Here is a 13146-nt window from a genome sequence, read left to right as displayed (position 1 = left end):
GGGTATATTTTCTATCAGTATTCCAGACCTGAATCAGTCCCTGATTAGAGGAGAAGGATGATGATGAGGTTTAAGGGTCTTTCTGTACTGTTACTATGGGAACCTTTTCTCAGTATCAGCAGTGGTGTTGCTGGTGGTCATGTTCACACGTAGATCAGCATGGAAGAAGTGTGAACAAACAATTCTCGGATGTCATTTTGTGTTTCCTGCCTGTGTCAGTCATCTCAGTCATGGCAAAGGAATGGAACCCAATCAACCTACCAGGCCTCTCACATCTCAGTCATAACAAAGGAATGGAACCCAATCAACCTACCTGGTCTCTCACGTCTCAGTCATAACAAAGGAATGGAACCCAATCAACCTACCTGGTCTCTCACGTCTCAGTCATAACAAAGGAATGGAACCCTGTCAACCTACCAGGTCTCTCACATCTCAGTCATAACAAAGGAATATAACCCTGTCAACCTACCAGGTCTCTGACATCTCAGTCATAACAAAGGAATATAACCCTGTCAACCTACCAGGACTCTCACATCTCAGTCATAACAAAGGAATATAACCCTGTCAACCTACCAGGTCTCTCACATCTCAGTCATAACAAAGGAATGGAACCCTGTCAACCTACCAGGTCTCTCACATCTCAGTCATAACAATGTAAAGGTAACAACCATAACCAGCATTATTAGAATATTGGAATACTGTCTAAATCATACCCTGGACACTGGCAGGAGAGACCACTGAAAACCAAACACACACTAATGTACACAGAGGCCTTCAGTCTAGACGCGGTGCATTCTGGGCAGAAGAGGGCAGTATTTAACTCAACGGAATGATTGGCAGACAAAGCTTAGACTAAGCCAGGGATAGAAAACCCTGTTCCAGGAGTGTCCCAACTAGGCACCACACTATGTGTGTGAGTATGTGAAGGGAAAAGGGATACCTTGTCAGTTGCACAACTGAATACATTCAACCGAAATGTGTCTTCCACATTTAACCCTTCTGAATAAGAGAGATGCAGGGGCCTACGTTAATCGACGTCATCGGCACCCGGGGAGAATGGCAGATTTTTCTACCTTACCGGCTACTGGATTCAAACCAGCAACTTTTCGAATACTGGACCAACGCTCTTAACCGCTTGGCTACGTGTGTGTGTGTGTGTGTGTGTGTGTGTGTGTGTGTGTGTGTGTGTGTGTGTGTGTGTGTGTGTGTGTGTGTGTGTGTGTGTGTGTGTGTGTGTGTGTGTGTGTGTGTGTGTGTGTGTGTGTGTGTGTGTGTGTGCTGGTGTTTGTGGTTTGATGGGTAATTGTGCCCGGTAATTGTGCCTGAAAATAACCTTAAGAGCAGTTTTATAACAAGGCTCTCTGATTGCTGAACATTTGAATGATGTTTCTGTATCTTAAAAGGCAACTAATCTCCATTACATTTTGCCATTGGACCAATATATGTTGACATCATGGCAAGACACAAGATCCTAACCTTTGCTGTGCTGTATTTCATCCAGGCTTGGACTTTGGGTGTGGACTCCAAGATGGTAAGATACTACACTATTTTGAGAGAGAGAGAGAAATATTTGCACATAGTATGACATTTGAAATGTCTTTATTATTTTGGAACTTTTGTGAATGTAATGTTTACTGTTCATTTTTATTGTTTATTTAACTTTTGTTTATTATCTACTTCACTTGCTTTGGCAAAGTTAACATATGTTTCCCATGCCAATAAAGCCCTTAAAGGTAAATTTTATTTTGAGAGAGAGAGAGAGAGAGAGAGAGAGAGAGAGAGAGAGAACAGTATGTGGAGTCATCAAATTGTATTTGTCACATGTGCCGAATACAACAGTGAAATGCTCACCTACAAGCCCTTAACAACAATGCAGTTGAAAAAAAAAGTGTTAAGTTAAAAGTAAAAAATAATTAAAGAGCAGCAATAAAATAACAATAGCGAGGCTATATACAGGGGATACCGGTACAGAGTCAATGTGCGGAGGCACCGGTTAGTGGAGGTAATATGTACATGTAGGTAGAGTTATTAAAGTGACTATGTATAGAGTGGTGTGAAGTGTGTAGAAGCGAGAGGTATTACAGTATTACATTTTTGTGTTATATATTTATTTGTTTCTTTTTTCTATTTGTTATATATATATATATATACACGTACAGTAGCAGTCAAAAGTTTGGACACACCTACTCATTCAAGAGTTTCTTTATTTTGACTATTTTCTACATTGTAGAATAATAGTGAAGACATCAACACTATGAAATAACACATATGGAATCATGTAGTAACCAAAAAAGTGTTAAACAAATCAAAATGTATTGTATATTTTAGATTCTTCAAATTAGCCACCCTTTGCACTCTTTGCTCTGCTTATAGTTGATCAGTCTGACATTGAATAAACAAGTCATAACTAAGGAGTTTCCTGGCTGGTTTTATTATTAAAATAAATTGTAAATTAATGATAGAGTGAGGCTTGATGGCTTCCAATTATCTGTTACTCTTTAATTTCACGCAACTTCTTTGGTTACATTCAGAGTGCAAATTACAGGTGGGGGGGCTCAGCAACAAGTGTGAGACCTGAGCTCCCCTAAATGCAACAAAGTCAAACTGTGGGAAGGTCTCTAAATATTTATAATTTGACTGACAGCAAGATACGTCAATCTTACCGGAGAAAGCATTTGAATAAAACAACGCCTCTCTGTCTCAGTGGACACTGAGTATACAAAATATAAAGAGCTCTATCTATGACAGATTGACCAGGTGAATCCAGGTGAAAGCTATGATCTCATATAGATGTCACATCAATCAGTGTAGATGAAGGGGAGGAGACAGGTTAAAGAAGGATTTTTAAGGCATGAGATTCTTTAAAGTGGCCACCATTTGCCTTGATGACAACTGTGCACACTCTTGGCATTCTCTAAACCAACTTAATGAGGAATGCTTTTCCAACAGTCTTAAAGGAGTTCCCACATAAACTGAGCACTTGTTGGCTGCTCATTGTCCCGTTGAAAAACAAACCAGATGGGATTGAGTATCACTGCAGAATGCCATGCAGGTTAAGTGTGCCTTGAATTCTAAATAAATGACAGGCAGTGTCACCCGCATACCATCCCCTCCTCCTCCATGCTTCATGGTGGATACCACACATGCAGAGATCTTCTGTTCAACTACTCTGCGTCTCACAAAGGCATGGTGGTTGGAACCAAAGCAAAAATCTGAAATTTGGACTCATCAGACCAAAGGACAGATTTCCACCAGTCTAATTGCTCGTGTTTCTTTGCCCAAGCAAATTTCTTATTATTATTGGTGTCCTTTAGTAGTGATTTCTTTGCAGCAATTTGACCATGAAGGCCTGATTCACGCAGTCTCCTCTGAACAGTTGATGTTGAGATGTGTCTGAACTCAGCATTTATTTGGGCTGCAATTTCTGAGGCTGGTAACTCTAATGAACTTATCCTCTGCAGCAGAAGTAACTCTGGGTCTTCCTTTCCTGGTGCGGTCCTCATGAGAGCCAGTTTCATCATAGCACTTGATGGTTTTTGCGACTGCACTTGATATTTTACGGATTGACTGACCTTCATGTCTTAACCTGTTATGGCTGAAGGAGCAGCATTGAGTAACCTGGAAAGAGGTGGCCATTTCAAACGGCCTCGTACTCAATTCTTGCTCATACAATATGCATATTATTATTACTATTGGATAGAAAACACTCTCTAGTTTCTAAAAACGTTTGAATTATGTCTCTAAGTGAAACAGAACTCTTTTTACAGCCCATTTCCTATCCGGAAGTGAGATTTCCAAAAGCGAGGTCTCTCTTCAAGAGCTTGTCTATAAAAGGGCATGTCACTTAGGACTGTAGAAACACATCATACACCTTCCCCTGGGTGTCAAGCGGAAGTGAGAGCAGAAATGAGTTGATTATCTCTTTCAGAGAATGAATACATCCTCTTGGAGTGAGAGGTCCGCCATTAATTTTTTTTTCGGAGGCGCGAAGTTGGACCTGGAATCGCCTCCTGGAAAACGGTCGTTATAGATGAATATGATCTCCGGCTTCGATTTTATTTGATACATGTCACAATATCATCCTAAAGTATGTTTTTTCAATATAGTTTAATTATATTATTGAAATTTATTCGGGACTTTATACGTGATGCGTTGGAAGAATTTTTTCAAGAAGGAGAGGTTAGCGCCGCACGGCCAGTGTGCTTGCTAATTCAAGAGGGAAATAGTTTGTTCTGGATCCAAACAAAGACGGTTCTGAACAAAAGACCCCTTGTACAACATTCTGATGGAAGATCAACAAAGATAAGGACCCAATTTGGGATGCTATTTCATATATATCTGTCGAACTGTGCTATGCTACCGTTTGCCTTGAGTCAATGCTGTTGTGATGTTAGCTATTGTAGTAAGCTAATATGACGATATATTGTGTTTTCGCTGTAAAACACTTAAAAAATCGGAAATATTGGCTGTATTCACAAGATCTTCGTCTTTCATTAGCTATCCACCATACATTTTTCTGAAATGTTTTATGATGAGTAATTAGGTAGTTGACGTTGGTGTCTGTAATTACTCTGGCTGCTTCGGTGCTATTTCTGACTGTAGCTATGATGGTAGCTATGATGGTAGCAGTAATGTAAAACTGATTTATAGCTCAAATATGCACATTTTTCGAACAAAACATAGATTTATTGTGTAACATGTTATAGGACTGTCATCTGAGGGAGTTGTTTCTAGGTTAGTTAGGTTGGTTCTAGGTTATTTAGGTTGGCTTTGTGCATGCTACCTGCATGCTACCCGTGCTGTGAAAAATGTCTGTCTGTCTTTTGTATTTGGTGGTGAGCTAACATAAATATATGTGGTGTTTTCGCTGTAAAACATTTAAAAAATCGGAAATATTGGCTGTATTCACAAGATCTTTGTCTTTCATTTGCTATCCACCATATATTTTTCTGAAATGTTTTATGATGTGTAATTAGGTAGTTGACGTTGGTGTCTGTATTTACTCTGGCTACTCCCGTGCTATTTCTGACTGTAGCTATGATGGTAGCAGTAATGTAAAACTGATTTATAGCTCAAATATGCACATTTTTTGAACAAAACATAGATTTATTGTGTAACATGTTATAGGACTGTCATCTGAGGGAGTTGTTTCTAGGTTAGTTAGGTTAGTTCTAGGTTATTTAGGTTGGCTTTGTGCATGCTACCTGCATGCTACCGGTGCTGTGAAAAATGTCTGCCCTCTTTTGTATTTGATGGTGAGCTAACATAAATATACGTGGTGTTTTCGCTGTAAAACATTTAAAAAATCGGACATGTTGGCTGGATTCACAAGATTTTTATCTTTCAAATGCTGTATTGGACTTGTTAATGTGTGAAAGTTAAATATTTAAAAAAAATAGATTTTGAATTTCGCGCCCTGCACTTGAGCTGGATGTTGTCATAGGTGTCCCGGTGTCGGGCTTGCAGCCTTAACAGTAAAGTAATGATGGACTGTCATTTCTCTTTGCTTATTTGAGCTGTTCTTGCCATAATATGGACTGGTCTTTTACCAAATAGGGCTATCTTCCGTATATCACCCCTATGTTGTCACAACACAACTGATTGGCTCAAACACATTAAGAAGGAAAGAAATTCCACAAATTAACTTTAAACAAGGCACGCCTGTTAACCCTCCTGCTGTGTTCCGGTCGAATTGGACGACTTACAAGTTTTCTCTCTGACAAATGTAGTTCATTTCATCTGATTGTCATAAGGTTCCAGGACGTTGTCCACAAAGGGCATCTGAACAAACAAAATACATTTTGATGATTTTCATTACATTTTGGGTGTTTTATTTAACTTTTTTACACCGGTGGTGTTCCCGGTCAAAAATGTCTGGTCATTAGAAATGAATGGGTGTGACTACAATTAGTGTATAAAATAGAGTTCAGGGACATGCCCATTCATCAGATGGACACACTTCCTCTCCCAGACCCCCACACGCATGTGTGTTTGAGCACCTCACTCCCCTTCTTGGCTTCCACGGCAACCCCCATGGGAATCTTTCCCCCACGGGAACCACACCTGTTGTGGCATTCTCACAAACAATCGCAACATTGTTTCAAACATTGTTTCAATAATATATAGAACTTTTCTCACAGCTCTGGTATATAAAGCTTTTTTGAGGCCTTGCTCACGATTCATTCTGTGGCAGCACAATGACCAAACGATGTACTGTATGTGAGGCTCTTGGTTCTATCTTTGATCATGACACTGGTGAGGAGGAGAGAGTCCTTGTTAAACTTTGACAAAAAGTAGTCTGTGATAAATAGCACCATGTGTTTCATCTGAGTATTTGTTATAGTCAAAATAATCTATACATTATGCTTTTTTTCTTCTAAAACGAGTTGTATGAGCTCAGGTCAATGAGGCCTACAGGCCATGAATAGCAAATAGAAGTTCAAAACTTGTAATGTTCACAAGAACTTAAGTTGATAAAAATATCTAACACAACATTGGGTGATCATATATGTGTTATTATGGATTTATAATCAGCTATAATGGGGCGGTCATTTTGGACCGGGAACACAGACTGAATTAACATGAAACGAACACAACAATGCATTCCAGATGACTACCTCATGAAGCTGGTTGAGAGAATGCCAAAAGAGTGTATAAAGCTGTCATCAAGGCAAAGGGTGGCAAGTTTGAAAAATCTCAAATCTCAAATATATTTTCATTTGTTTAAAACTTCTTACGGCTGCAGGCCCGATGTCGGTACACCTATGACAACAGCCAGCTCAAGTGCAGGGCGCGAAATTCAAAAGATATTTTTTAGAAATATTTAACTTTCACACATTAACAAGTCCAATACAGCAAATGAAAGATAAACATCTTGTGAATCCAGCCAACATGTCCGATTTTTAAAATGTTTTACTGCGTAAACAGCACGTATATTTATGTTAGCTCACCACCAAATACAAAAAAGCACAGACATTTTTCACAGCACAGGTAGCTTGCACAAAACCAACCTAACTAACCAAGAACCAACCAAACTAACCAAGAAACAACTTCATCAGATGACAGTCTTATAACATGTTATACAATAAATCTATGGTTTGTTCGAAAAATTTGCATATTTGAGCTATAAATCAGTTTTACATTACAGCTACCATCATAGCTACCGTCACAAAAAAAGCACCGAAGCAGCCAGAGTAATTACAGACACCAACGTGAAATACCTAAATACTCATCATAAAACATTTCTGAAAAATACATGGTGTACAGCAAATGAAACACAAACATCTTGTAAATCCAGCCAATATTTCAGATTTTTTAAGTGTTTTACAGCGAAAACACAATATAGCATTATATTAGCTTACCACAATAGCCAGAAACACAAGCCATTTACCAGCAGCAAAAGTTAGAATTCGTAACAAACCAGCAAAATATATATAACTTTTGACTAACCTTGATAAGCTTCATCAGATGACAGTCCTATAACATCAGGTTATACAATACACTTATGTTTTGTTCTAAAATGTGTATATTTAGAGCTGAAATCTGTGGTTACACATTGTGCTAACCTAGCATCTTTTTCCCAGAATGTCCGGATATTTTTATGACACTCACCTATTCTGACCAAATAACTATTCATAAACTTTACTAAAAAATACATGTTGTATAGGAAATGATAGATACACTAGTTCTTAATGCAATCGCCGTGTTAGAATTCTAAACATAACTTCACTACGACATGCAGATTACGTTATGGCGAGAGAGAGCCCAAAATCTGGGCGCAAACTAATAATAAACATGTTCAGACAGATATATGAAATTACATCATAAATGGGTCCTACTTTTGATGATCTTCCATCAGAATGTTGTACAAGGTGTCCTTTGTCCAGAACAATCGTTGTTTGGATTTAGAACGGCCTTTTTCCTTCTTGAATTAGCAAGCAGACTAGCCAAGTGGCGCGAAGCTGTCCATCGTCAACAAACGCAGAGAAAGGATAACGTCTAACCTCCTGAAAAAATGTCAATAATATGATAAAACTATATTGAAAAAACATACTTTACGATGATATTGTCACATTTGTCAAATAAAATTAAAGCCGGAGATGGTACCCGTCTATAACGACAGCTTTTCAGAAGGCAATCCAGGGTCTTTTCTCGCGCCTTCCTGAAGACAGGAAATTGGTGTCACATCATGCCAAGAGCTCTTATTCGACCTCAGATCAAGCTATACACTCCATTTCTTCTCTCACTGCCTATTGACATCTAGTGGAAGGCGTATGAAGTGCATATATACTAATACATATAAAGCAAAATAATAGGGATTCCCTGGAACAGAGCATCAATTTCTGATTTTCCACTTCCTTTCAGGAAGTTTGCTGCAAAATGAGTTCTGTTTTACTCACAGATATAATTCAGACGGTTTTAGAAACTTGAGAGTGTTTTCTATCCAATAGTAATAATAATATGCATATTGTACGAGCAAGAATTGAGTACGAGGCCGTTTGAAATGGGCACCTTCATCCAAGCTACTCAATACTGCCCCTGCAGCCCTAAAAAGTTAAACACTTTATTGGTTACTACATGATTCCATATGTGTTATTTCATAGTTTTGATGTCTTCACTATTATTCTACAGTGTAGAAAATAGTACAAATAAAGAAAAAACCTTGAATGAGTAGGTGTGTCCAAACATTTGACTGGTACTGTATATATTATTATAGTATTATAGCTACTACTTTTATTGTTGTCACTGTTGTTTATAATTGTGTGTATCACTTTGCTTTGGCTAGTTGACCTCATTATTCATGCCATTAAAACATATTGAATTTGAATTAATGAATTTTAGAAAGAGAGAAGAGAGAATGATAATTTAAATATTTACAAAATATTCCTCTGTTTTTACAGTTATTGCCTGTTATTCCCCTCCATTCTCTTTGAAGGTTCATCTCCGTCAGCCTGGTCTCAATTCCCTCATACCCTTAGACATGGTCCCTGAGTCTGTTGACGACATGTATAAAGGCTGCATTGAAAAGAATGGGCAAAAAGGTGAAGGAATATCTTCGAAATGAAACCAATGCAAGAGGGATCTTTGAACAAGCCTGGACGAAAGCAGAAAAATGTGCCACAAAAAATAATAGTGAACCAAAAACTAGACAAACTTAGTCACAATCATATCAAGGATATCTGTGCTTACACAGGAGGTCAACCTAAGATATACAGAGCGTTCAACCAAACAGTCCGGACTAATAGAACAGAATACACAACCTCCTTCCAGTTCCACTCCCTGCATTTCCTGCTGACTGATGCTCTCCGCCTCCTAAAAGAAAACCAACAGGGCTGTCACACCACATACCGGAGAACCAACATGGAGTTTGCAGGTGAAGTGAACAAGGAAATCAGATTTGGCCTCTTTGCCTCCAGTTCTTTCCTAAAGAACTTGACACATTTTGGAGAGAAGTCCTGCTTTGTGATAAAGACATGTTTTGGCGCTGATCTGAAGTCCTACCCAGGGATGGGAAATTATGAAAAGGAGGTGTTGATTCCACCATATGAAGCGTTCAAAGTTACTGCCGTGCTGAAGAAAGAAAATGATGAAAACCTTTGGTTGTGTACAAACTAAAGAGTATCAACACACTGAGTAACCCGAATTGTAACATTTTTAACAAGTCAACTATTAAATAAGAAAATCAATCTTGATCTTGAATCATTGTCCCTAAAGAGGATTGACCTAACATTGTCCTAACATTGACCTAACATTGACCTAACATTGACCTAACATTGACCTAACATTGACCTAACATTGACCTAACATTGACCTAACAACTACGCTGCTTATCCTTCTTAAAGTAAATGAAGCCAAACAACGTGTCTTCAGTGTCTAAAGCTTTCATTGTATTACGTTAATTGGTTCATTGGTGGATGTTACATAAGAAACTCCTCCTGACTACCAGAAATAGTGATTAATAAGATGTTTGGATTAACCTGTGTATTAGACTCCATAGAAGACTTTAAAGCACTTATATGCCTTCTGCATCTTGTGGCAAAATGAATAAACAAAATCATTGAGCTTGATTGCAGTATGTCTCGTCCTTTTGGCTTTGTGCATGCTACCTGCATGCTACCCGTGCTGTGAAAAATGTCTGTCTGTCTTTTGTATTTGGTGGTGAGCTAACATAAATATATGTGGTGTTTTCGCTGTAAAACATTTAAAAAATCGGAAATATTGGCTGTATTCACAAGATCTTTGTCCTTCATTTGCTATCCACCATATATTTTCACTGTACTACATTTAGACAGTCTGAAGATACAACATTACATGGGCCACTGATTAAGATGTAGTATAACATGCCACAAGTTTAACTGTCCAATAAACTGATTCTGGAAAATACCAACTGGTGGGGGGGATATTTACTGTACTGTCTTGCTTTACACCCCCCCCCCAGACATTTTGTCTCCAATAAGAGGGAAATCAGAAAGGACAATAAGAACTGGGTAGAGACCAACAGAGAAAGAAGTCTACAAGCGGTACCTGGTTTATTCTGTAATACACATACCTCAATTGACGTTTCTTCACAACGTGCCCCGCCCTGATTGGCCCACAGGCATGTCACCCATCACCAGCGGATTCTCATAGCAGGTGGTGCCCCGCCTCTGCCGTCCTTGATTGGCTCCAAATAGTATACTTGGGGCCTCAAGATTTGCCTTATTGCTGTTTTGCTTATTCCCTGATAGTTGATTCATTGATTGGTTGATATATCGACTGATCGATCAATCAATTGATTGATTAGTGGTATATTGGCTATTGGTCCTTGAATAGAGGGGAAAGATTATGAGGTTTAATGGTCTCTCAGTACTAATACGCAAGCACACACACAATAACACGAACACACACACACCTTTTCTCAGTATCAGCAGTGGTGTTGCTGTTAGTCATGTTCACACATAGATCAGTATGAAAGAAGTATGAACAAACAATTCTCAGAAGCTGTATGGTGTTTCCTGCCTGTGTGGGTGTATGTGTGTGTGTGTCTGTTTTTGTGTGACGGGTTCTCTATATAAGTGTAATTTCTCAGAAGCACTGAGGAGAGGCTGTGACTGCCTTGCAGACAGATGCAGCATCTTAAAGACGCCTGAAGTTCATGCAAATGTATGTTCTATTCCATATGTGTCTCTGAGACAGGGTTTACATTGCTTCCCACAGTGCAAACCTGTAAAAAAGAGCACACTAACTCCAAGTGAAGAAGAGGAAAGTTTATTTGTATCCTTTTACACCAGAGGTGGACAACCCTCCTCCTGGAGAGCTACTGTTTTGTATCCTTTTACACCAGAGGTGGACAACCCTCCTCCTGGAGAACTACTGTTTTGTATCATTTTACACCAGAGGTGGACAACCCTCCTCCTGGAGAACTACTGTTTTGTATCATTTTACACCAGAGGTGGACAACCCTCCTCCTGGAGAACTACTGTTTTGTATCCTTTTACACCAGAGGTGGACAACCCTCCTCCTGGAGAACTACTGTTTTGTATCCTTTTACACCAGAGGTGGACAACCCTCCTCTTGGAGAGCTACTGTGTATGCAGGCTTTTGTTCCAGCCCTGCTCTAACACATTTTAAACTAGAACCTAGCCCTGGGAGACAGCAGTAGTGAGAGTATATGGTGCTGACACAGATCCTCTCCATTCCACCTGGTCGGAGGAGTTCAAGAGTGTGCAGAGCCTTAGACGCCCAGCCCTGAGAGGGTAGAGAGGGGGATATGATGGTCCACATTGTCAAAGGCAGTAGATAGATCTAGGAGGACGAGAACAGAGGAGAGAGAGAGTCAGCTTTGGCAGAGCGGAGAGCCTCCGTGACACAGAGAAGAGCAGTCTCAGTTGAGTGAACCATCTTAAAGCCTGACTGGTTAGGGTCAAGAAGATTATTCAGAGAAAGATAGCGAGAGAGTTGGTCAGAGACAGTACGCTCAAGTGTTTCGGGAATAAATATCATAGTTTTAGATGTCAGACTGGTCGAGTGTTGGTTTCTTGAGGAGGGGAGCGACTGGCCATTTTGAAGTCAGAGGGGACGCAGCCAGTGGTCAGGGATGAGTTGATGAGGGAAGTGAGAATGGGAGAAGGTCTCCTGATATGGGCTGGAGCGGGTAGGAGAGGATGGGGTCAGGTGGGCAGGTTGTCGGGCTGCCGGACCGCACTAGTCACATGATTTCATCTGGAGAGTAAGGGGAGAAAGAGGTCAAGGCATAGGGTAGTTCTGTGTGAGTGGGGCCATTGGACTCAATTGGCTGAGTGAATGAGGAGCGGATGTCGTTAATTAACCTTCTTTTAAAAGTGGTTGACAAAGTCCTCCTCAGAGATGGAGGGAGGGCGTGGAAAATAGTTTCCTAGGGTTAGAGGCAGAAACTTCACATTTAGAGTGATAAAACGTGGCATCAGATACAGAGGAAGAGAAGGTAGAGAGGAGGGAGTGAAAGGACAATAGGTCCTCCGGAAGTGACGTTTTCCTTCTTTTTTGCACAGCTGCCCGCAGCCCTGTTCTGTAAGCTCTCAAGGAGTCACTCAGCCACGGAGCAGGAGGGGAGGAAAAGGGACAGTGTAAATCATAGGATGCGGAAAGGGAGGAGTGTAGGGTCGAAGAGGCAGAATCAGGAAAATGCGGTAGAAGTATTTTGCAGAAGGGAGATATGATAGGATAGAAGAGAGAGTAGAGAGAGAGAGAGAGAGAATGAAGATTGCGACGGCACATGACCATCTAGATAGGGGCTGAGTGGTTAGGGTTGGAGGAAAGGGAGACAGAAAAGGAAACAAAGTAGTGATCAGAGACCTGGAGGGGGGTTGCAGTGAGATTAGGAGGCGAACAGACTCTAGTAAAGATGAGGTCAAGCGTATTGCCTGCCTTGTGAGTGGGACTGGGGAAGGGTGGGGTCAAGAGTATTGCCTGCCTTGTGAGTGGTCAAAAGAGGGGAAAGAAAGAGTTAAGTAGAAATTAATGGAAGCAGACATCGGGAGGTTGAAGTCACCAAGTATGAAGAGCGATAAGCCATCGTCAGGAAATTAGCTAATCACCTGATTCTACAAACAGCATCAAGGTACTAACTAATTTGAATTGGATGTGTTAAAGCAGGGCTGGAGTAAAACCCTGCACACACAGTACTGC

The 13146-nt window shown here is 40.1% G+C and overlaps 1 pseudogene; it reads left to right on the top strand.

Annotated features, from left to right (window-relative positions):
* The first annotated feature begins 8827 nt into the window (after positions 1-8827).
* LOC139579324 (erythroblast NAD(P)(+)--arginine ADP-ribosyltransferase-like) lies at positions 8828-9932 on the top strand (annotated as a pseudogene).
* The last annotated feature ends 3214 nt before the right edge of the window (positions 9933-13146 follow it).

The sequence above is a fragment of the Salvelinus alpinus genome, chromosome 6 (genome assembly GCF_045679555.1).
Source record: "Salvelinus alpinus chromosome 6, SLU_Salpinus.1, whole genome shotgun sequence".
Taxonomy (NCBI): Eukaryota; Metazoa; Chordata; class Actinopteri; order Salmoniformes; family Salmonidae; genus Salvelinus; species Salvelinus alpinus.
This window is presented reverse-complemented; position numbering and strand designations above follow the sequence as displayed.